The sequence below is a fragment of the Terrapene carolina genome, unplaced genomic scaffold (genome assembly GCF_002925995.2).
Source record: "Terrapene carolina triunguis isolate 2854851 unplaced genomic scaffold, T_m_triunguis-2.0 Scaffold66, whole genome shotgun sequence".
NCBI classification, from domain to species: domain Eukaryota; kingdom Metazoa; phylum Chordata; order Testudines; family Emydidae; genus Terrapene; species Terrapene triunguis.
In genome coordinates this window covers 1,610,524-1,634,297 of record NW_020664417.1, presented here as the reverse complement: position 1 = coordinate 1,634,297, position 23,774 = coordinate 1,610,524, and the positions used below count along the sequence as shown (strand labels likewise).

The window sequence follows — 23,774 nt, the reverse complement described above, 5'->3', positions numbered from 1 at the left end:
GAATTCGATTTTTGGCAACCGATTGTATAAAGTCGAGTGCATGCGGCCACACTAAGCACATTAATTTGGCAGTGTGCGTCCATGTACCGAGGCTAGCGTCGATTTCCGGAGCATTGCACTGTGGGTAGCTATCCCATAGCTATCCCATAGCTCCTGCAGTCTCCCCCGCCCATAGGAATTCTGGGTTGAGATCCCAATGCCTGATGGGGCAAAAAACATTGTCACTGGTGGTTCTGGGTACAGCCTCACCCCTCCCTCCATGAAAGCAATGGCAGACAACCGTTTCGCGTCTTTTTTCCTGGGTGAACACTGCAGACCCCATACCACGGCAAGCATGGAGCCCGCTCAGCTCAAGACAGCAGTCACGAACATTGTAAACACCTCGCGCATTATCGTGCAGTTTATGCTGAACCAGTACCTGAAAAACCAGGCTAGGGGGAGGGGGCGACGGCAGCGTGGCGAGAAGAGTGATGAGGACATGGACACAGAATTCTCTCAAACCGCGGGCCCCGGCACTTTGGAGATCATGTTGTTAATGGGGCAGGTTTTAGCCGTGGAACGCCAATTCTGGGCCCGGGAAACAAGCACAGACTGGTGGGACCGCATAGTGTTGCAGGTGTGGGACGATTCCCAGTGGCTGCAAAACTTTCGCATGCGTAAGGGCACTTTCATGGAACTTTGTGACTTGCTTTCCCCTGCCCTGAAGCGCCAGAATACCAAGATGAGAGCAGTCCTCACAGTTGAGAAGCGAGTGGCGATAGCCCTGTGGAAGCTTGCAACGCCAGACAGCTACCGGTCAGTCGGGAATCAATTTGGAGTGGGCAAATCTACTGTGGGGGCTGCTGTGATGCAAGTAGCCAAAGCAATCACTGAGCTGCTGCTACCAAAGGTAGTGACTCTGGGAAATGTGCAGGTCATAGTGGATGGCTTTGCTGCAATGGGATCCCTAACTGTGGTGGGGCAATAGATGGAACCCATATCCCTATCTTGGCACTGGAGCACCAGGGCAGCCAGTACATAAACCGCAAGGGGTACTTTTCAGTGGTGCTGCAAGCACTGGTGGATGACAAGGGACGTTTCACCAACATCAACGTGGGATGGCCGGGAAGGGTTCATGACGCTCGCGTCTTCAGGAACACTAATCTGTTTAAACGGCTGCAGCAAGGGATTTACTTCCCAGACCAGAAAATAACCGTTGGGGATGTTGAAATGCCTATAGTTATCCTTGGGGACCCAGCCTACCCCTTAATGCCATGGCTCATGAAGCCATACACAGGCAGCCTGGACAGGAATCAGGAGCTGTTCAACTACAGGCTGAGCAAGTGCAGAATGGTGATAGAATGTGCATTTGGATGTGCAAGTGTCGCTGGTGCACTTTACTGACTCGCTCAGACCTCAGCCAAACCAATATGCCCATTGTTATTGCTGCTTGCTGTGTGCTCCACAATCTCTGTGAGAGTAAGGGAGGGACCTTTGTGGCGGAGTGGGAGGCTCAGGCAAATCGCCTGGCCGCTGATTACGTGCAGCCAGACACCAGGGCGATTAGAAGAGCACATATGTATAGAGTTTTTTCACATGTTGCCATTTTTTTCTTAATTAGAACGTTTTCATTACCTCTTCAGCATTTTCCTGAATTATTAATATTATGGGATGGTTGTGCAGTTCTTCTCCCTTTGCTCTATCTTTGCCACTAATTCTGTTCACATACAGTATGGGAAATAGCCATTTTTAAACTAACTTTGTTATATACAAATGGACATGATTCATTCCACTGAAGGAAACTAAGTCTGCCTTCCATTGACAGTTAGTGCAAGCTGTCTGGCATGGTATGGAGATGGGTATGCACAAGTGATAGTGATTTAGTACATACTCTAGGTAGCCTCATGTGGTGGCTCAGACATAAATTAAAAATGCTGCACCCTGGTTGGACCCCCATGAAGTTGGCAGCACTGCAACCTGTTCTCCACATTTGGGAGTCCCCACTGGTAGAGCTGCCCTTGTGGGTTCAGGAGGTTGCAATTTATACTTTTGTACCTCAAAAGGTGAATCCAGTCCAAATGTGCTTAACTATTGAACTACCCATAATGACTTTTAAATCCTGATTATCCATTTTTTAAAAACTCCAGGGGAGACTCCTGGGGAAATTAGAGGTGTTGTTTGTAGACTGATTCAGTCCTAAATTTACATGCATTTATAGATTTTCATTGGTATTTCTTCAGGTACTTCCCTAACAAACTTGTGATCTGTTCACACATACAATATCCACAAAGAATTGGTGGTCCAAAAGAACTAGACAGAAGCATTCAGGGAGGGGAACTTTTCTTTCCAATTGTTCTTAACCCAGTAAGTATTTCAAATTTATTTATCTCAGTAAATAATTATTAATGGCAGTTAAAAATGCCACATATGGTGTAGCGTACCAGTGAATGATATCAAAGTTAAGTCATCTGTGCACCTGGCCCAAGCATCTCTCAGAATGTGAGGATGATACAATGGCAAGCAAATTGCTTTTCAAGGGCAGTGAATCAAGAATATTTAGGGGTGTTATTTAAACTGGGAGCTGAGGGAACCTTGATATTTACTCAGGAACACTCAGGTGAGATGATGAAGTCTGCTAGCCGCTGCAGAAATACAAGTGGATCTGTGTACATTCAGTAATAGGGGATAAACCAGCAATTAGGGTTGCACAGGGGAAAGGAGAGGAGGAATTCAATAAGGTCACATAGTTTCAGCAAAAAGTACAAACATTACAAATACAAAATACAAATATTAGTTTGTATTTATATTCAAATTAGAGGTTCCCAAAGTGCTTTATAAACTTCCATAACACACCCATTTCCCGCCAGAGAAGGGACTGAAAGACAAAATGCAGGATCTCCTGAATGACAATACTGCTAAGCCATTATGACAACCAGGCTTGTGTTAACAAGGAATGAAGGAAACAGAGCTGCAACAGTTTTCATTTTTTTCTGAAGGCGATTAAATGCCACCTGAAATATCAAAGATTAAAGCAGTAACTTAAAGGATTTATACAGTGCTCGTCAAGTGTAATAATCTAAACCAAATGAGCTAATCCATTATGGCAATATGCTGGCCTTCCTACTAGAAGCCACATACATGGGAAAAGCCTGTCACACAGTGAGTTTTGTAGCCATTCTGCCAGTTCAGGGCACAATAGTTTAAAAAGGCCATGGGGGACTAGGAGGAGGAAGGGGGAGTCTCATTCTGGAGCACACTTTATTAATGATCCAAACCAGAGTTTCCACCTATTGTATGATGGGCACTATAGCATATGCACAGAAAGGACATCTCCCCTTAAATGCGCTACACAAATGTTTTATTAGGTATGGTGTCTACCAGAGAGGACCATTATCAAGAGTCCAATTTAGGAGAAATAGGATTAAGCACAAGGCCACATGATAAATCAGAATTCAAAGTAACAGGCAGCAATTAGCTGTGCTGCCCCAGGAGCAGGCTAGAAAACAAATTGTGACTCAGAGTCACAGTTCCTCCCTGCTTTCTTATTGTCCTGCTAGAACAGTAAATTCCATCAGTCCTTTTAGTAGCTTAGTTTATTCCTCTGCTTCCTCTCTGCAGCTGTCCACTTCTCTGTGCACCCAGCCAGGGCAGTTCCCATTCTACACCCTGCTCCCCTCTCTCCTTTCCTACTTACTCATATTTGCGGAATGTCAGATGAGTTGTGCCTGTTCTCCTCCCAAAAGCCAGTCACAATTTGGACAGGACTGAGCAGAGGAGTTAAAGGGGAACTTTTGCCTTCTTACTTCCCTATGCAGCTGAGTAAGGGCTGTGAACAGGAGCGCCGCCAGCTTTTCTGCTGCCCTAGGCGGTGGAAGGTCCCACCCCGAAATGCCACCCCGCACAGAGGCAGCGGAAGCTCCCACCATCGAAATACCGCCACGGTCGCCACCCCCCAAATTGTAGCGCCCTAGGCGACCGCCTTGGTCGCCTAATGGGTTGTGCCAACCCTGGCTGTGAACACACCTTCAGATTTGTACATTCAGTAATGTATTGTTTAAAGGTTAGATAAATCATGTTTTAATCCACTGGCAGTCTGAAAGGGTTAAACTATGAATTACATCTTCAAAGGTTTATTAAATTGGTCAGTACATTCTAGTTCAGTTGGTTCAAGCATTTACAAATAACTCAGACTGCCTTGCTTTCTGATGAACTAATTTAGTTTGCATATGTGACACTGAAAAGAGGATAATTTCAGACATTTTAGGTCAGATTCCCCACTTTCATAAGCAGATACAGTAACAACAAAACCCCAAATAAAAACAGCACGTGAAAGGTACAAAGCTTGGGGGCAGAAAGCAAGAACCCGCATGCATTGTTATACTTGTATCAAACCATAGCACCTAGGACCTCCAGTCATGGACCACTGTGCTAGGAGCTGCACAAACACAGAACAAAAAAACCAAACACCTGGACATTTTTATGTGAGGTGATCTAGTAATACCATACAGGAGAGACTGATGGATAGTAGGGTAAGAAAGACATATTACATATAGCCTGATTTCTGTTTTCATTTACATCAACACAGATCGGGGAGACTTGACTGAAGTCAAAGGGGAATCAGGCTCAGAGAGTTTAAGAACAAAATCTAGATCCTATAGATTAAAAGGGTCCTTCTCACATAGTAGGACAGGCTTGTAAAGGTCAGTGCACCAATGGAAAAATAATTGCATTTTGCAGGAGGTGGAATACCATTATAATGAATGTTCCCTGTTGGAGTACTAAGCAGCTGTGGAATTTTCTCAGTATATTGCTGGAATGAAATGCATTATGATATAAACTAGTATCCTATTTCCTGCAGTGCAGTTTGTCATGGTGCAGTGCCTAATGGTCTTCAGTGTAAATGCATTTTATATCCTTGTTTTAGATTAGGAAACCTCTCATATCCCCAGCCTTCCGTTTTGTTTTCTTGGAAATGGTAAGTTTTCAAGTTAAATTATTAGCTAATGGTGTTACTAACTACTTTTATTTCTTGGGGTAATGAAAGTCAAAGTTATTGGTTTGCCCAAAATAGCAAGATATACCCAAATTTATTTCAGTTTAGTATAAGCAAGCAACTAAATGCACAGATATTTAGCCTTTCCATTGTTTAGCTTGTACTCATAAGAGAAAAAAAAAAGTGACAGTAACCTTTATTCATAAGAAAAAATATATGTGACAGTTTGGGAAAAGAGAAATATTGAAACTCAACAATATTGCCCCAGCTTTTGGGGCTTTTTATCGTGTCAGTCTCATTTCTGAGTGGTTTAAGTTAATTTAAAACTGTGACTGCATAATAGTCTCCTCCCACCAGCGTTTGTGTTTACATTAGACACATTGCTTCTTGCAAGCTTTTACTTACTGTCATATTATATTTTAAGTGTCAATAAAACAGGAGAGTATGAATTATAATGTAATCTTTCTCCTTTTTATATTGTAGCACATTAAATACTTTGACATTATATGTATGAAATATACCAATGTAATACATTGTCATTGATCTGTCTAATTTTGCACAATATTAATACAATTTTATTGGAAGAGTATGGGTCAAGATGTCCTTAATCTTCATTATGGCGTGGCTATTGGTGTATATATATAGGGTAGAGCATGACTAATTTATATGTCACTAAACCATACACATGCAAATCCACATTGACAGAAAATTTTCAAGTCCTCTAGTTCAGTGAAGCAGCAATCAGTGAAGTGCTATAGCAGATATTTGTGCCAGGACCAGGCAGAGCCAGTTCCTTGACTTCAGGCTCCCTGTGGGCAAATGGGAGAGCAGTATATAACTGGTCTTTCCCTGACAGTGACTTAAACTGGTGAGAGGATTATTTGTCATGAACATGCCATCTCCTACTTAATGCTGCTGTCACAGAGGCACTACTATGCTCACTCCTCTGATGGCAGGCCCACTGTGAGAGGGAAGGGGATTCCAGTGGCCTGTTCCAGGAGGAAAAAAAAATGGAGAGGTCTGTAAGAGAGGCCCCCAATATCTCTCTTATCAGTGGTGACTAGGACTCATTCTTGCCTCTCTCTAGTCATGGTGGTAATATAACTGCTGCAGGCAAAATCATGCCCTCAGTTACACTATACACACAGCATCATTTTCAAATTCTGCTCCCAGTTTCACTTGTGGTGCCCAATGGGTTTGAAGAACTTGAAGGCAATGAAATTACATTGTAGTAACTGATACATGCATACAAAAACTTCAAGTAACTCAATTCCTATGCTTAACAATGAACAAGGAGGAAAATATTTTTCTGGCTTGTTACCAAAATGAGAATTGACTCCTGTGTAATGCATATACTTGGCCACATTAATCTTTAAGGGAAAGTTGTACTTATGTACGTGAGAGCAGAATTTGTCTTATTGTCTTAATGTATGAAACAAGATGTACTTTTAGGGTACGTATTTAAAATGGGAATATTGTCTGCATCATGATACCAGGAAAAAGCTCATACAAAGCAAATTGTTTATGTGCATAGAGAAGTTGTTCTATTGGTGGGTAGTATTGTATGTAAGGAAAAATATAAATGTTGATATTCTCTTCAGAGCAATGTGTTAAATCGGTTAAATAGTTTCCAGCCATAAATCACATGTGCTGCAATATTCAAGAAGTGGTTAAGGAGGGAGGGGAAAGAATAATTCTTTGTCAGTGAAGTACTTCTATTAGAAGAGGTTGCTAAAGCATATAACAATATAACCATGGGATCCATTTTTATCATGTGCAGAATACCCAAGATATTCAATAAGTCATTACAGAAGATTGATTAATTTAATAAAAATGCAAGCTCCTGTGCAATATTTTATTCAGCTCACTGTAGCTTAAAATTGCATTTGATTTTTATTAGCTATATTACTTAATTATCCTCAAAATTGCTCATTTTGTTTAAATTAAAATAATTTTTTCCAGAGAAATATCATAATAGGAGTATGTGGTTTTTTTTAAACAACACCCACTTATAAAGGCATTTTGAAGTTTGCTATTTTACCATATACAGGTGCCAAATCAGTGGGCCTGATTCTGCTCTGTTACACTGGTTTACAGCTTTGCCACCAGCTCTGAGCAAGGCACAATGGGTAGCTACGTTGCCACAGAAGCAAGTGGAGAACCAGATGCCAACTCAAAGGGGTTCCTGCCCTTGCTCTGGGGTGTGGGGAAGAGGGAAGGTGGTCTTCCCTACACCTATATCACCTGATACATATTATTTCCCCTGGGTTCTAGCTCATCTCTGGTGACTGGTATATTGGAGTTGGGAGGAGTGAAATCAAGGCTCTTCCAGTTCTCCACCCACCCACCTATGCAGGAGGGGGGGAGTAGCATCCCTGGGGAAGCTACTTTCCTCTGCCATGATGTAGGGGAGCAAGAGAATGCCTAATGTCTGCTTATTCCCATGTGTGGTCATGCAGGATGTGTCGTACCTGGCCCTAAATCAGGAGTAACCTAATGAAGTCAGTTAAGTTACCCCAGTGTAAAATTGTTATAAGAGAGCACAGAATCAGGCTCACTGTTTTGTACTTCCTCCTAGTATTTTAGTATATACTCATTGCGGTATATTAACATAAACTTGGTTTTCAGAAACCAAGTTAAGTAAAATCACTTATGAAGAGTCCCAGATCCTCAGCAGGTATAAAATGGCATATCTTTATTACTTCACTAAAGCAGCCAAGGATCTCACCCACATCCCTAATACTGTGGGGAAAAATATCTGCAATTAATATAATCAGTGATTTTTTGAATTTGTTAAGGCAAAATGACTTTAAAAATCAAGCCAGTATATATGAGAGATTAGGGCTAGAAGACACTTCTTAGATTATTAAAATAATCCCCCTACATTTCACTTAAATTTTCCCTTGCCTTATTCCTTTGTATGTATTTAATCCTTTATCAACACTTCAGTTGGTGTAAATAGGAGATTCTCTGTATACCAACTGAGGATCTGGCCTTTCTTTTATTCTTGATGCCTTACCACACAATGCTGTTCCACTGTGAAGTGGCTGTTATGGATTATTACAATTATAAAGCTTCATATGCTTATGATGTTGTGACTGGGGTCAGAAGGAGCCACACTAAGTTTACTCAATTAGGGTGAACTGCAAAGGATGGGGTAGACAATCCCCAAAGCTGGTGGATATTCCAATACTTAGATTTACCAAGACAGCACAAAACACCTTCTATAATACTTTACTCGTTACCCAGAAGCCAATAACACAGTTCCCTTAAAGTAACCCAGCTGTAGGCCTCCACCCAGACACCCAGACAAGTCAAATATGATGAGGATTACTGAAAATCTTATTCATCATATAAGAAAGTTCTACCAATCCCAAAGGATTATTCCCAGGATAATGAATATTCCAGATCTTACCCAAATACACGGTTACAGCCAATTCTTATTAACTAAACTAAAATTTATTAAGAAAAGAAAAGAGAGAGAGAATTGGTTAAAAGATCAATATACATACAGACATGAATACAGTTCCGAGATCAGATTCATAGTAGAGATGGTGAGCTTTGTAGTTGAAGAACAAGGAGTTCTTTCAGAATTAGTACATAGATTATAGTCCAATGTCCATATTCAGGGTGATCCAGGTGGGACTGGAGATCTCAGTTTTAAGACTTAAGCTTCCCCTGCATGAAGCATCAAGCAGATCTGAGATAAAAAGAATCAGGACCCAGGTGTTTTTTATACCGTTCCAGGCCTTCTCTTGATAGCTTGGAGTCCTTAGGCGAACAATAGGCAATCGTGGAGACTTTGAAGTAGACCTATTTCCTAAGCATCACTAGTAATTAGCTACAGGGATTTGGCAATTACCTGTTTTTTCCATCATTCACAGGTGATTTGCTATAAGTTTCAAAGAGAGATGAATACAGTAATATTACTATGTTTACAGTTCATTTAAATGTTAAGCTTTCCTTTTGATCTCTGAATTAACAAAATACAGCATAGACAGGGACTGTTTGATTACATTGTTAACCTCTAACAATATATATGTAAACATAAAAAAATACAAACGTTATCTACCAATATGTCCCTAAAGGTTGAATCTGGGTCAATTATCCTGCAGGATGCCTACACCTTTCTGGCCATGTGTCACATACTTCATACAGTAAGTGGTACCTTCTTTAAAATGTATGCCAGGGTAAAGGTCAGTGTACACAGTAACTACTTCTTTCAATCTCAAGTAACAATTTTTGGTTAATCACTACTTTGGGAATTTGTAACTGACTTTTGGTTGATGTGTTTTTTGAAGTTCTGCTATGATTCTTTGTAGCAAATTTACCCAAGGAAGAGTGCCTGATGTCAAATGTATTCAGTTACCACTAGGTTCTTTGGTGACAGTTTTACATAATCAGTGAGTTGCTTTAATCTTTTTTATAAAGTCTTTGACTTTGTTTGTTTTCCAGAGACTGGCTGTTATGGCATAAAAAACGAGGAGTCCTTGTGGCACCTTAGAGACTAACAAATTTATTTGGGCATAAGCTTTTGTGGGCTAGAACCCACTTCATCAAATGTATGAAGTAAAAGATACAGGAGCACAGGAGTATACAGGAGTATAAATACATGAAAGAATGTGGGGTGCTTTACCAAGTGTTAAGTCAGTCTAACGAGATAAATCAATTAATAGCAGGATATCAAGGGAGGAGAAATAACTTTTGAAGTGGTAAGAGAGTGGCCCATTACAGACAATTGACAAGAAGGTCTGAGTAACAGTAGGGAGAAATTAGTATTGCGGAAATTAAGTTTAGGTTTTGTAATGACCTAGCCACTCTCAGTCTTTAGTCAGGCCTAATCTGATGGTATCTAGTTTGCAAATTAATTCCAGTTCTGCAGCTTCACGTTGGAGTCTGCTTTTGAAATGTTTTTCTTGAAGAATTGCCACTTTGAGGTCTGTTATTGAGTGACCAGAGAGATTGAAGTATTCTCCTACTGGTTTTTGAATGTTATGATTCCTGATGTCAGATTTGTGTCCATTTATTCTTTTGCATAGAGACTGTCCAGTTTGACCAATGTACATGGTAGAGGGGCATTGCTGGCACATGATGGCATATATCACATTGGTAGATATAACACTTGGTAAAGCACCCCACATCCTGTCATGTATTTATACCTGCTCCTGTATCTTTTACTTCATACATCTGATGAAGTGGGTTCTGGCCCACGAAAGCTTATGCCCAAATAAATTTGTTAGTCTCTAAGGTGCCACAAGGTGGTAGGACTGGGTACAGAAACTAGGGATATTTTAGATCCACATGTGCCTTTGTTCAGAGATTAATTAGTTTAATAAAACTTCTTAATAATGTAAAGTGAATGTATTTTTATTCCTGCAGGCTGAGTAGGATGGAGAGTAAGAGGCTCCAGACTTAGTTACTTGAGAGCTACAATTTAACTAATCAGTTTAGGCAATATTTTATCATACAATTATTGTTATACACCTACAAACACATTTTTTTTTTAAAAAAAGAGGTGCTTTATTGTAACTGCAAAATGTGCATATATAGATGAGGGAGATTATCTGAGTTTCTCAAATAAGCTGTTGCATGGGGAAGACAAGCATTCATGAAACATCACAATTGCAAACAATTATGTACTGCCACTGCCATTGTTTTTGCCTGCAAATTTTGTGGCCCTAAGGCCCTGATTAAGGTAAGCATCCCCATTGAGGAAAGATGTTTAAGCACATGCTTCAATGATTTTCTGAATTATGACCTAGCTTAGGTGTTTATTTCTCCATAATAAATTGTCATCCAAAATGTTATTTTACACACACACACACACACACACACACACACACACACACACACACGCCAATCTTCCCTAATGCCATTCTAAGTTACTTCACTTTACCTGGAATCGGGAGATAACTGATATTTCAAATAATTCTTTGGTGTCCTTGGGCAATTGTTGACTTTCATTAAATGCTGATTACTATATTCTTCATTTTTTTAAACATCCCTCTTTCCTCCCCTCCCCCCAATACACTGTTTTCTGAGAAGGGTTTGGGGAGATTAGCGATGCAAGGGAAGACTTTCAAAAACAAAAAACAAAACAAAAAAACCCTAAAGGGGCTCATTCACTTTTAGTAAGATTCTGAAAAAGATTTGGGGGTTGTTGTGGATAATTAGCTGAACATGAGCTCCTAGTGTGATGTGTTGGGCAAAATAGCTAATGTGATCCTGGGCTGCATAAACAAGGAAATCTCATATAGGAGTAGAAAGGATATTTTACCTCTATATTTGGCACTGGTGCAACCAATGCTAGAATACTGTGTCCAGTTCTGATGCCCTCAATTCAAGAAGGATGTTGATAAACTGGAGAGGGTTCAGATAAGAGCCTTAAGAACGATTAAAGGATTAGAAAATGTGCCTTATAGCGATGGACATAAAAAGCTCAATCTATTTATCTTAACAAAGAGAAGGATAAGGGGTGATGTGATTAGAGTCTATAAGTACCTACATGGGGAACAAATATTTGATAATGGGCCCTTCAATCTAGGTGAAAAAGGTATATCATGATCCAGGGACTGAAGCTAAAGCTAGACAAATTCAGACTGGAAATAAGGCGTACTGGATACTCCTATTCAGCTGAGTATCCCCGACGAGCTTCAAATGTTTTTCAGAGTCACTGCTACCCAGGACAGAGTCCGCCATCCTGAGAGTATGGCCTATATGCTTTGTTTCTAGATGTATACATTTACATTTAGCCATATTAAACCCATTTTTTTTGCTTGTACTCAAGCAATTCAAAAGATCGCACTGTATTAGTGATCTGTCCTCATCATTATTTACCGCTTTCCCAATTTTTGTGCCATCTGCACTGCATACTTTATCAGTGATTATTGTTTTCTTCCAGGTTATTGAAAAACAAGTTAAGTAGCGTAGAGCCAAGAACTTTGCCCTGCAGGACCGCACTAGAACCATGATTCCCTGTTTACAGTTATATTTTAAGACCTATCAGTTAGCCAGTTTTTAATCCATTTAATGTGTGCAATATTAATTTTATACTGTTCTAGTCAGAGGCAGATTAAGATACCAAATTAAATTCTTTACAACAGTCTAAGTATATTATATCAACAGTATTACGTTTATCAACCAAACTTTTCCTTACATCAAAAAAGGTATCAAGTCAATTTGACAAGCTGTTTTTTCCATAAACCCGTGTTGCTTGGTATTAATTATCCTCCTTTAATTCTTTATTAAAATTAATCTATTCCCATATCAACTGCTTCATTCTCATGCTTGGGATCATTGTCAGACTGACAGGCCTGAGTCATTCCTTTACATTTTTTAAATATTGGCACAAAACTAGCTTTTTTACAGTCTTCTAGAAGTTCCCTCATGTTCCAAGACTTACTGAAAAATCAACATTAATGGTCCAGAGATCTCATCAGCCAGCTCTTTTAAAATTCTTGGATGGTAGTTATCTGGACTTACTGATTTAAAAATGTCTAGTGACTTCCATTTAACATCCTTGTGGGATATTAGTTGAATCAAAAGAGGTTATATGATGAGACTACCTCATCTGTTCTCCCACTCCCCAATATAGAACATATGTAGAAATATATGTTGAACACTTCTGCCTTTCCTGCATTCTGATTTATAATACTACCATTTCCATCAAGTAATGGGCAAATATTATTGTCAGGATTCTTTTTGTTCCTAACATACTTAAAAATCTCCTTCTTACTGTCCTTAATTCTGCTGATAACAGATTTATCCTTGTGTCCCTTAGCTCCCTTATCACTTTACTACAGTTCTTAGATTCTGATTATATTCATTACTATCAACTTCCTCTTTCTTTCATTTGTTATAAATTATTTTTATAGCTGTCTTCACTTCCACACTAAACCAGGTTGAGTTTTAATATGGCTCTATCTCTTGATAGTTTTTTGTTTTTTTGGCATCTAGACAAGTGCTCTTAAGCAATTCCCAATTATCATTAACATTTTTCTGTTTAATAAGCCCAATTTGGCTCATAATTGTTTTCAGCATTGTGAAGTTGGAGCCTTTTAAAGCACCAAGTATATGTATTACTGGTCTGGATTGTATTCTGCTTACACATTATAAATGTGATCAAATCATGTACCTACTTACCATTATAGACATTATATCAAGAAACCAAAGAGAGCCACAGGAGAATTCAAACATGAGAATTCAGAGAGAATTTCTATTGCAATGGCTGGGAGGAAAAAAGACAGAAAAAAAGATGATCATTCTTCAACTTGAGGAAAAGCCTCTTGAGATCTGGTGCTTTGGGGAACACTTTTCAGGAACAGCTCATCTCTATGAAATTATGACTGGTAATACCATAAAAAAAAAATCAATGAGAAGTAGAATTCTCTCCTGCAAATGGTAAATGCTGATGGAACTCAATATAGTCAATCCCATCCCCGGTCCCAAGATTACAAAAGTTTTTTGAGAAGAAATCTGTCTGGAGTTAAGGCATTTTCCTATCTCTCCTTTCTCCTCCCTTTTCCCATTTTGTACATTCTCAATGCCTCCACTTTTGCAAGATTTTTTTTTAAATAGTCTCTATGAGGAAGACTAGCTTTATTTAAAAGGGGCTGAATAAAGTTGCCTCTTCATTTACGTTGTGCACAAAAAAAAAATCTACAAGGGCCTAGAGTAATGACTGAAAAAATGCCTCAGGAGACTGGATGTTTCGTAAGATGTTTGTTTGTAATGTATTCATCATAAAAGGTCAACTGAGACAGCAACTGTTTTCCACTGTAATCCTGATTTTGCAAGTAATTTTGCATACTTCTCAAGTCTTCAGTGGAAGACAAAATTATCTGGGTCAGAGGGCTTAGAAAAAAAATTGTGAATACTGTTACAGTTATGAAATCCCATTGAAAATATGTTGGGTGAGATTCAGCTTGGTTTTGTACAGGCAGAAACACAGAAAGGAATATCTTGTGATAGAAGAGTTGCTGGTTGGAACTGGGGTCATGGTTATGCCATTAAAGTGGGCAAAGCACATATCAAAGGGAAAAGTGGGACTATCCGATCCTATATCATCCAACAAGAATGAGTCATTATTTATGAAATGTGTTAAGCCTGTAAATGGATATATAAATGCTATGTATCTTAGTATGTGTTAGTAAGCTTTAATAAAGTGGAAAATATTACACATACACAAAATAAGTCTACTTTGAGATAGATGGAGAAAGGTTGTTTTTACTTTTCCACTTGACATACAAAATGTTACATTAGGTACTCTACTGACATACCAGTTTTATTTATTTCCTTCTGTTCTAACTCACTAAATGCAGCTGTTCTCAGTGATTAATGCTAAGGCCTCAGTGCTGCAAACATCTTTGCAGAATCAGGGCCTAATGAGGGTCAGAAGAATAAGGACTTTAACAGATATATTGGTGATAGTGGACGAGAGGAAGGAGAAAACACCAGAGCAAGTAGTCTCATTAATAAATAAGGAGGGAGAAAAAGTGTAAGTATTTTAAAAGCACGTAAGTGACTAAGCAGCCTGAATTCCATTTTCAGAAGTAATTTCGGCAATCAGACACATGCATCTCAGTGAAAATCAAAGGCTCCTAAGTGGGTAAATCACTTTCAAATATGACTTGGACTTCTAAGTCACTCGGGCATTTTTGAAAACATTACCTCAAATCAACAAATATCCCTAAAAGCTACATGCTCCTAAATTGTTCCTTGATATGTCTTTACTGGAAAAAATAAAGAAAAGGAGAATAGAAAATGAATAAGTAGAGTTGGTCATAAAATTGGGGGTTGTTTCCACAGAACATTTTGACAAAAACAATTTTTTGGTTGTTTCATTGAATATTTCCATGGAAAGTTCTGATTTTTAATTAAAAACTGAAATATTGTGGCCAGATGAAAAAATTCAGAATTTGTCCAGGAGTCTATGTGTAAATACAGCAAGTTTCACTTAAAATATACCCAGGCTCTGCATCACTGATTTCTCTTTTACTGGGAAGCAGACCTCTCCCAACATTTGCTACCATGTGACAAAGGGGTGGTTTGTATTAATTTGGCCTATATGGACCTAAAGAGTCAAAAGTGTTAATATGACCCTGCAACTGTCCAAGCTTAAACAAGGTTCAGGGCTTGGTATACAGAGCCCGCAGCCTGCTTAGTATCATGGCAAACATATAATTAAAAATCCTTTTAAGATACTGGGGGGAAAAAGGAAAAACAGTTAATGCCTTTGAAGTGTAAGGTATTAAGAGAAGCTTTCATTTTAACAACATCCCTTATCGCCTTTCTCTTTAGCTGTAGAAAGAAAGAAAGAAACCTTGCCTGACACTCTTCTTAGATGGTAAAAAGAGGAAAAAGTTAGTTGCAATGGGCTGGAGTGGTTGTTTTTAAATTTCAATCCCATTTCCTAAAAGACAAGACAAAACAAGCACCCACAAAAGGGGAAAGAAAAAAACAGCAAAGATAGAAAATGCAGCTTCTGTCTCTGGCATGGACTTTCACTTGCAACCTTGCTACTGGAAAAAAAAACTCAGTCACAATATGTGGTCATACCACCCTCCCCAAGACTTGACAAACCTTTACCACCAGCAGGTTGTTTAGGGCATTGCTTTTAGTTGCCGCTCTGGTCACAGGCTTAAAGGAGTGTCGCAAAATATGCAACCGTGACCAGCTAATCCAGACTCTTATTAGACAGAGAGAAAAAAGAGAAGAATAGGAAACAGAAGAATTAAGGCGGGGAAAGGAAAGGACTCATGGGCAAAGGGAGATAAAGTTTCATGTCCCAGGTGGTGGTCAGGATTTAATCAGAGCCAGTGGAGGTGGTAGTGTCCCTCTCTCTGGCCTGGTCTGGTCAGGACATCTCTCAGAACTAGACTGAAGAAGGTTTGGGGTCTGGAGATGGTGGTGTGGCAGCAGCCATGATGATGAAGCTTACTCCTTCCCTTTCTTTTGTCTTTCAGTCCGCCCGTGTCATGGTAGTCAGCTTTCCCGCCCCGAGACTTTTCTTAAGAACCTCCAAAAGGAGTGATAGGTGGAATAGCCCATCCCCTCATTTTTTCCATCAATTAGGCCTAATTTTGGACACACCAATTTTGAGTAGTTAACTTTCTGGTTTACCAGGCATGATCTTAGTACTGTCCTTGAATGCTATTAATAGGCCATTTGGTTTGGACTAATCCAATCCCTCTCTTTTTTGCACATTTCCCCGGCAACATTTCTTGTTATAAATTGTTGTAACATTTTATGAATGTTTAATCACTGTCCATAGTTGAGCTCACTATTAAGGTAAATTTGTAGGCCCAATTATTACAACAGGTGACAGCGGTGTCAGAAGAGGGATGCTATTGTTGGAAGAAGAGGGTAACAATACTCATGAATTATTTATATATATTTTTGTAATAAAGTCAAACTATTTACAATCTCTTTTCTTCATTGTTTCCTAAGTTCTACGGAGGCTAGGAAATAAGGGAAATGAACATCTACATGCACTCTTCAGATCAAGTGCATCAGTTAAATTTTATTTATCCATCTATCTATCTCTGTGTTTATATCATTCTCATAATTGAGGTATCTGAGTACCTCAGTTTATGATGCATCTTAAATAATTATCACACTGAGTGCTGCCAACATCTTCAGGCTGGCCTCAGTGGTGTGCCCACAGTGGATATTAGTTGGTTATGTTTGGGTGCTGATAAAATCAAAATTGTTCTGCTTCTCGCCCAAAAATGCAAAAGGGGGTTTAGGAAGTATTTTTTTCTGGTCAGAGTAATAACAACTTGCAGTGTATGGATAAGGAATGTTAAATAGTTTTGCAGAGAGAACTTTATGAAAAGAAACTCAGTATCAAAACCCATGCATACAGTACCTCTGCTGCCTCCAGATTCATGTGTTAGAAAATAAAAGGTCTTTCAGGTAATTTCATTAGCTGTTTCAATGAGATGATTTCACATATTGTAATTAGTGGCGTGAACAACACTGCCAGCGAAAGGCAGGAATGTTAGCTAAATCATAAGTATAAGACTTTGAGTGATGTCTCACTGATGCGATCAATGCAATATTGTAACATTTATTTTACGACAATGTACTTGAATTATATTTGTGTTAAGAATCTAATTATTTTTTCCAGAAAGTTGATGTTAAAAAATGCAGAAATTAAGACAAAAAATCTAGTTCAAATTTGTATTTGTTATGCAAATCAGAATCTTCATGACCCATTTGTCCAACTATGGGAATGAACACCTGGGTTTGTACATCTTTGTGAATCTGGTCAATGTTCTTCAGAGCTGGACCAACCTGAAACTGCAAACTTTGCCTCCAGTTCAGCTGGCTCACAAATACTTTGAGCTCTTCACGGCGCAGAAGGACCCTCCCTGGCAGGTATTGCAGGACTAGCTCTTTCTAGCTGCAACTGTACTTTTAAACAAATATAGAATTCTAAACAGAGGAGTGAGAGCTTGGGAAACCTCTACTAACAAACAAGGCTACAGAAAGTCCTTGGTATTCAGCCCTTACGTATGAAGTCCAGTATATTATTTTTTTGGTCAACATATCTCAGTTCAGATTCATATCTAAATTAGTCATCACAGGGGTTTTCAAACTTCCACACCATGAACCACAATGTAATGAAGACTGTCTTGTTGGTGACCTGCCCTCCCATAACGACCCTGTAACATGAAGAAAATGTGTATGTTTAACTGTCTTAAGGCAATTTTCACAAAAGTCGTTACTGCTTTCTAACCTCCTCCTTCCCATTATACATTGCATGTGTTTGGGATTACACTTGCCCAAATATATTAGCTAGAGGTGGTCTAAACATTTTTTTAAAATGCAACAACAATAAATTCTTGAAGTTGTTCCTATTTTGTAGGGTCAAAGTGGACCAATTTTTCTTCCCCCCAACAACTTGTTGTGAGTTTATCAATTTTAGCACTGAAATTGTTATCAAAGTGGTTATTACAGTTTGTGTATGAAAATCCAAATTTTCATTAAACTAACTATATCAAACCAATCAGAAATCTGCTTTGGAAAGAGGGTTATTTTCCCCCTCCCATTATTGAATTCCTCCTTCATGGACACCCCCACACCCCCTGTTTTTGTGTGCAATTAATCTTCTGATTGCATGATCATATATATATGAACATAAGAATTGCCATAATAGATGAGACCAGTAGTCCATCTAGCAAGTATACCATCAGCAGCAGCAGCCAGTACTCAGTGTTTCAGATGAAGCGGCAAAGAATCATGGAATATGCAGTTATGAGATAACCTGCCCTCAGGAAAAGTTTCTTCCTATCTGCTAGTAATTAGGCATCAGCATATGCTCTGTAGTATGAAGGTTTGTATCCCCTCCAATACTCTTGTTACTTTTTAAAAAAATATTTACTTTTGGAACTCTGGATAGTCTTATTGTCCATATAAATATCTAGTCCCTTTGTGAATTCTGCACCTCTTGCTCCCAGTTATATCCTGTTCCATGTGGCTCCCTTCTGTTTGTCCCTGCCTGACTTCCAGGTCACACATTCTGAGTGTTCTTTTCCACCCCAAGGACTCAGATTTCCCATGAACTAGAAACCATGCTAGTGACTATTTCCTGTTAGTTGAGCACATTTCATAGCAATCATGAAATGTGTTAAATATATTCAAAAAATCACTAATGATTCATACATGCGGATTCACTACTTATACCAAAACTATCATGTAAAAAAATTGGGAGCTGTATCCTGAAAGGTGTGGAATGCTTTCAATTCTCTTTGGAAGTCCAAGAAATTGTATAGAATAAAGAAATATAGTAAAGACTTTCATTTATTAGTGAAACAGGACCTCAGAATTACTTAATGTAATGAAGGGGAATAGGGGAGGAGAAGAAGAAGAATTTCTATGTTTTTAAATCAGAACATGATTACTTAAGATATAAAGATACAATACAATATAGTACAGTGTACACTAATGAAGTTGTAGGTACAAATGTCCCAATAGCAGCTATAATTATTCCGGAAATTAAAGGAAAGCAAAAAGTGCTGGAGAGGGAATGCTTATCAGGCACTTTACACAAGGTTATGTGCTACTTTTATTGCATGATAAGCTGTGCAATCCATGAGTAATAATATTTCTAAACAATCTGATTCTTTTGATATGTGCATAGACTGCATTTTTAATGTTTTGTGTAAATACTCCATTTACTAGTTAGTTAATAATGATAAAACGGGTGACTAAATAAAGGTGCTGGCTTGGTATGATTGTCACAGCTATTCATGGCTCAGCTTCAGTTACCAATAATGTTTATTTCATGACTAACATAAGACATAATGAAGCTGCTGGGATTAGTTTGAAGATTCTAATAAACAGATCAACCCGATGAGCTGTTTCACGTGGAATGGAAGCCATATGTACTAAATAGGAAGGAACAGACGGCTCCTGCCTCTGCACACACATTAAATAGAGTAGCAACAACACTTGGACCTGACTGTCAAAATATGATTTTTGCAGGCAAAGAAGAATGAAGAGTCGCTCCGATGTTATCTTTTGAAATCCAAAAACATTGTTTCAAAGCAGCATCCATAGACAAGTTGTTTGATTGTCCATAGTAAGGAGACTTGATGCCATTTGCTCCAGTGCTGCAGGATAGGAAGCAGGAGCTGTGGAGAAGTCAGCTGAATCTATCCAACCCTGAGGATATTGAACAGGAAAGGTAGGGAGCAGGCCAACCAGCCACTACCTGATGACCTGTCCTCCAGAAGACAACTGAAAGTAACAAGCAGAGCCCGGGGCCCATCTGTCATTTGAACCTTCAGCTGAGTTCTCAGGTTTGACAAAATGAAGCACAGGAATTCCAGTAGCATGCAAACTGACCAGATTTGCCCACCCTTGCTTACAGTGCTTCACAAGTAGTCTCACTGATGTCAGTATGTAATAAGCAGTACGCTACTCCTGAGCACAGATCTGACTCTAGATATGCTGATAAGGTTTGCTGAAACTTGTGCAAATCAAAGATAGTAAGTTACATACAGTCCTACATGAAACCACTACTCTCTCTAACCAGGGTGTGTCCTTTGGTGCTGTCACAGTTCAGGGCAACTGCATCTTTACTCCCTTTCCATGGTCCAGCAAGCGCACCTGTTCTCAGGTTTCTGGCTCCCCAGCCAGCACCTCCTTTGGGTGGAGACACATGTCTGTCTTCCTCCTGACTGGGGAATTTCCAGGCTGCATAGTTCCCTGCCTATTCTGTGAGTTCCCCAGTAAAATCAGACTGCTGTAGCAGGCCTGCTTTGCTTTTCTCCTCAGAGGCTATAAACAGTGTAATTGCCACAGTTAGAAGTTACCACACAGCTCTTTCCAAGCAACTATATATATTCTTGAAGTAAAAGATTACAAATAACACATTAAAACAATAAAAGAACTTACGCACATGCTAATAAACTTACTAGAGATCAGTCCAACTCCAGCAAAGGCTCTGGCCAGTAACAGCCCTTCCACTGTCACAGGGCCAGTGGCCCTTTAGGAGAATTAGGGCCTAATTGGCCCATGCCAACTCCATAGGCTACCTCTGGGAATGATCAGATGATCCAGGTGGTGCCGCTTTAGCTAATTACAATTGGAGCAGCTGAGTTAGGAGGAGAATAGTATAAAGAGGAAGTTATCCTAAATAAATAGAGCTCTCTCTGGTCAAGGTCTGTGGTTTCTGTAGGCACTCATAGGTGGGGAAATAGATCTCTGTGGTGGGGAACAAACCCTGAAGTAGGGTTAGGGTGACCAGATAGCAAGTGTGAAAAATAGGGACAGGGGGTCAGGGGTAATAGGTGCCTATAAAAGAAAAAGCCCCAAATATCAGGACTGTCCCAATAAAATCGGGACATCTGATCACCTAAGTTAGGGTTGATGGTTAGAGCCACTACTCCCAGAGTGCCTGGGGGAAGGGGGATAATTGAGGCGTTTCTGTCAATAAGCTTCGGGGGGGCTGCTGTCTGTCGCTAGAGCAGGAAGAATTGTATGCTAAGCCTTGCTTCCAGGGAAGGGAGTAGGAAGGTTCTTTATGTTGATTTAATGGCTGTTGATAAATGATGTCTCCCCTGAACAGGGGATTTGTAGAAGTAAATCCTGAGTTGAGATCGATTTCTATGACAAAAAGGGGAAGTGGAAGTATGGCATGGTGTTTAAGTCTGTGACCTCCACAAGGTTTTTTCCCTGTGGTCACAAGTTCTTAACCGCTTTTGGCTCAGAACAAGCACAGCCATGAATCTGAGAGTCACTCTTTTATCCAGTTTGGGCCTCTGGTCTGGTCCTAATGTAACAGGTGATCAGAAAGCAAATGGTTTCTCCTCAGGTGCAGGTTCAAATGAATGGGTCCAGAGGTGACTAATTTGCATTTCCCTCCTGCCAAGTATGTTCTAGGAAGCTCACTCAACTAAAAGTTCAGTCTTGGCTGGGCTATTGTTCTAAGAGTCCTTCAAAGCTCATAATACTTCCCAGAGTTTATGTTCATCCTGTCTCCCTCTAAAAGAAGTTATGTACAATCTCACAATAACATACGAATGCTTGCATTTTTTATACAATGAACCAAGATACTTAAACTTAGGTCAATAAGGTGTAATTGATTCTTCTTCAGGTCTGAAAAGCTCTGTGTGGCTTAAGAGCATGTCACTCTCACCAGTAAATATTACCTCACCCACCTTCTCTCTTTAATAGCCTGGGACCAACATGGCTACAACTACATAAAATATTGCAGGAAACTGTCATATGCTGAGACAAAAAACAGGAAACAGTTTTACAAAAAAGTAAAATTTCAAATCTTGTATTGTTTACCACAGTGTAATATTAATTTCTACTGTGATCAGTATGTTGATGAACTTGTCATGTGGTGGGAGGAAGCATAGTCTGGTGTTTATAGTCCAGGGATAGGGGAGCCAGGCTATCACCCCCTGACCTTGCCCAGCTTTAAAATGGGGATAATACTACTTGTCTATCTCATGTTTTGAGGGCGACTTCATAAATATGGACTAAGTGTTGAGATCTTCAGACCTGAAAGCTAAGTAAAAATATGTATATGTAAAATTAATCATTGGAGTGTATTTTTAATATATATTTTTCTTTTTTCTTTTCCAGGTACATGGATTTCTTTCGCATCCCTGTCAATGCAAGTAGTCACTTTCTGTTTGAGAAGACAACACTTTCATTCAGAGGACGCTCCCAAATGATTGGCTTTCCTGGTCCCAAAGGCTAAGATCATCACCATTCCCATTGGATCAGGCATACTCCTGGTATCAGGTATAACAGAGCATCCTCTTGTTCACATGGTGGCTTTTTCTTTAATGAACTATTGAAGAAGTGTAATGTAACTGCAGTAAAATATACTAATTTAACTCCTTACTATGTCTAATCTGAAGCAAATCAATTTTATTAATGAAATATATTTAGCACTGCCAATGCCATACTATCATGTTTGTAAACCACTGCATTAAGTCTTTAAAATTCAAATTATTTTCCTGCAGCACCAGTGTGTGCTTGAGGAGCCAGCTGCACTGAAGTTCAGTTTCTATAAAATGATCACAGATGGATCCCAAGTCCCTCTAGAATTAAGGATTCTGTAGAAGAGAGATCTTGAACCTGGGTGGTACAGTACACATACAGAAATATGGCTAACTTACTTTCTTGCCCCCTTCAGGTGAGAAATACAGGCGTAGATGATAAAAGTAGACTGGAGGCTGACTTTTTTAAACTTGATGGCTAAGTTATGGTACCCAATTCCACTTTCATGTTCAAATACCTCTTATATCTACATTCCCAAGTCCAGAAATGGTGCCTCATATGGATGTGCAAATTGCAGATTATGCTTCCCCTCTCTATTTGAAGCGTAGAGGTCCTGAATATCTCTGTTGTAGTGGCCTGAAGAGGAAACAGCGTACTTCCATAAATGGATATGCTCTCACCTTCCTACTCAGAGATTTATATTTGCAAGTTCCATGAGCATTAACTGAAAATCTGTGTATTAATCTTCAGGCATTAAGAAGAGATTATACACTTATGGTTAAGCATATGAATGGAAAAAAGTTATTTTTTTCCTGTCTCCAGACAGTTTAGTTTTCTTTTATGATATGTTGTGGAATAGCAGCAGTGGCTGCTCACTTCAAAATTATATAAATCACTGGATCCATAATAAAAGTTATTCCATCTCCTTAAAAATGTCTAATGAGGAGAAAAACACAATAGATTTACAAGGTATTCTATGTTGAAAGGGTAGATATAGAGAGATATATGACATTAATGTAATTTTCCAGCTTTTGTCATTTTAATTTCCACTCAGGAAAATTAGGGTTGTAACTGTTGTTCTAATGCCTAGTGATTCATATTGAAAGTTAGCTTTTAGGGCAAAAGCTATTACACACTTAACTGCCATTACACACATAGTTAGAGCTGAAAGGTGAAATCATAGCCAGGTGTTCTCCCAGGCAACAAACACCAGTGCACTTGCTGCACCATCCTTGAACATCCTACGTGGTAATTTTAGTCATGCACGCAGTCCACTTTCAGTCACTTATCATTCCCAAGGATGACAGGAAGAATCAGGGGCTGTTCTCCCTACTGGGATACTGACTAGCCTCCAACCTTGCACACCATGCAGATTCTGGCGTGAGAAAGTGAGATTGAAATACAACAAGAATTACTATCTTGCATTTATTTATTTATTTTATTTACCCATCTACTCAAAATAGTACTGTAATTATGTCATAACCACAACTTAATGCCTAAAGAAATTGGCATGTTAGAACATACATGTTGTAAGGAATGCAAGTGCAGATCTTAT

The 23,774-nt window shown here is 39.2% G+C and overlaps 1 pseudogene; it reads left to right on the top strand.

Annotated features, from left to right (window-relative positions):
- The window catches only part of LOC112101782, a 50,987-nt pseudogene extending 28,794 nt beyond the window's left edge, over nucleotides 1-22,193 (top strand).
- Nucleotides 22,194-23,774: the final 1,581 nt, after the last annotated feature.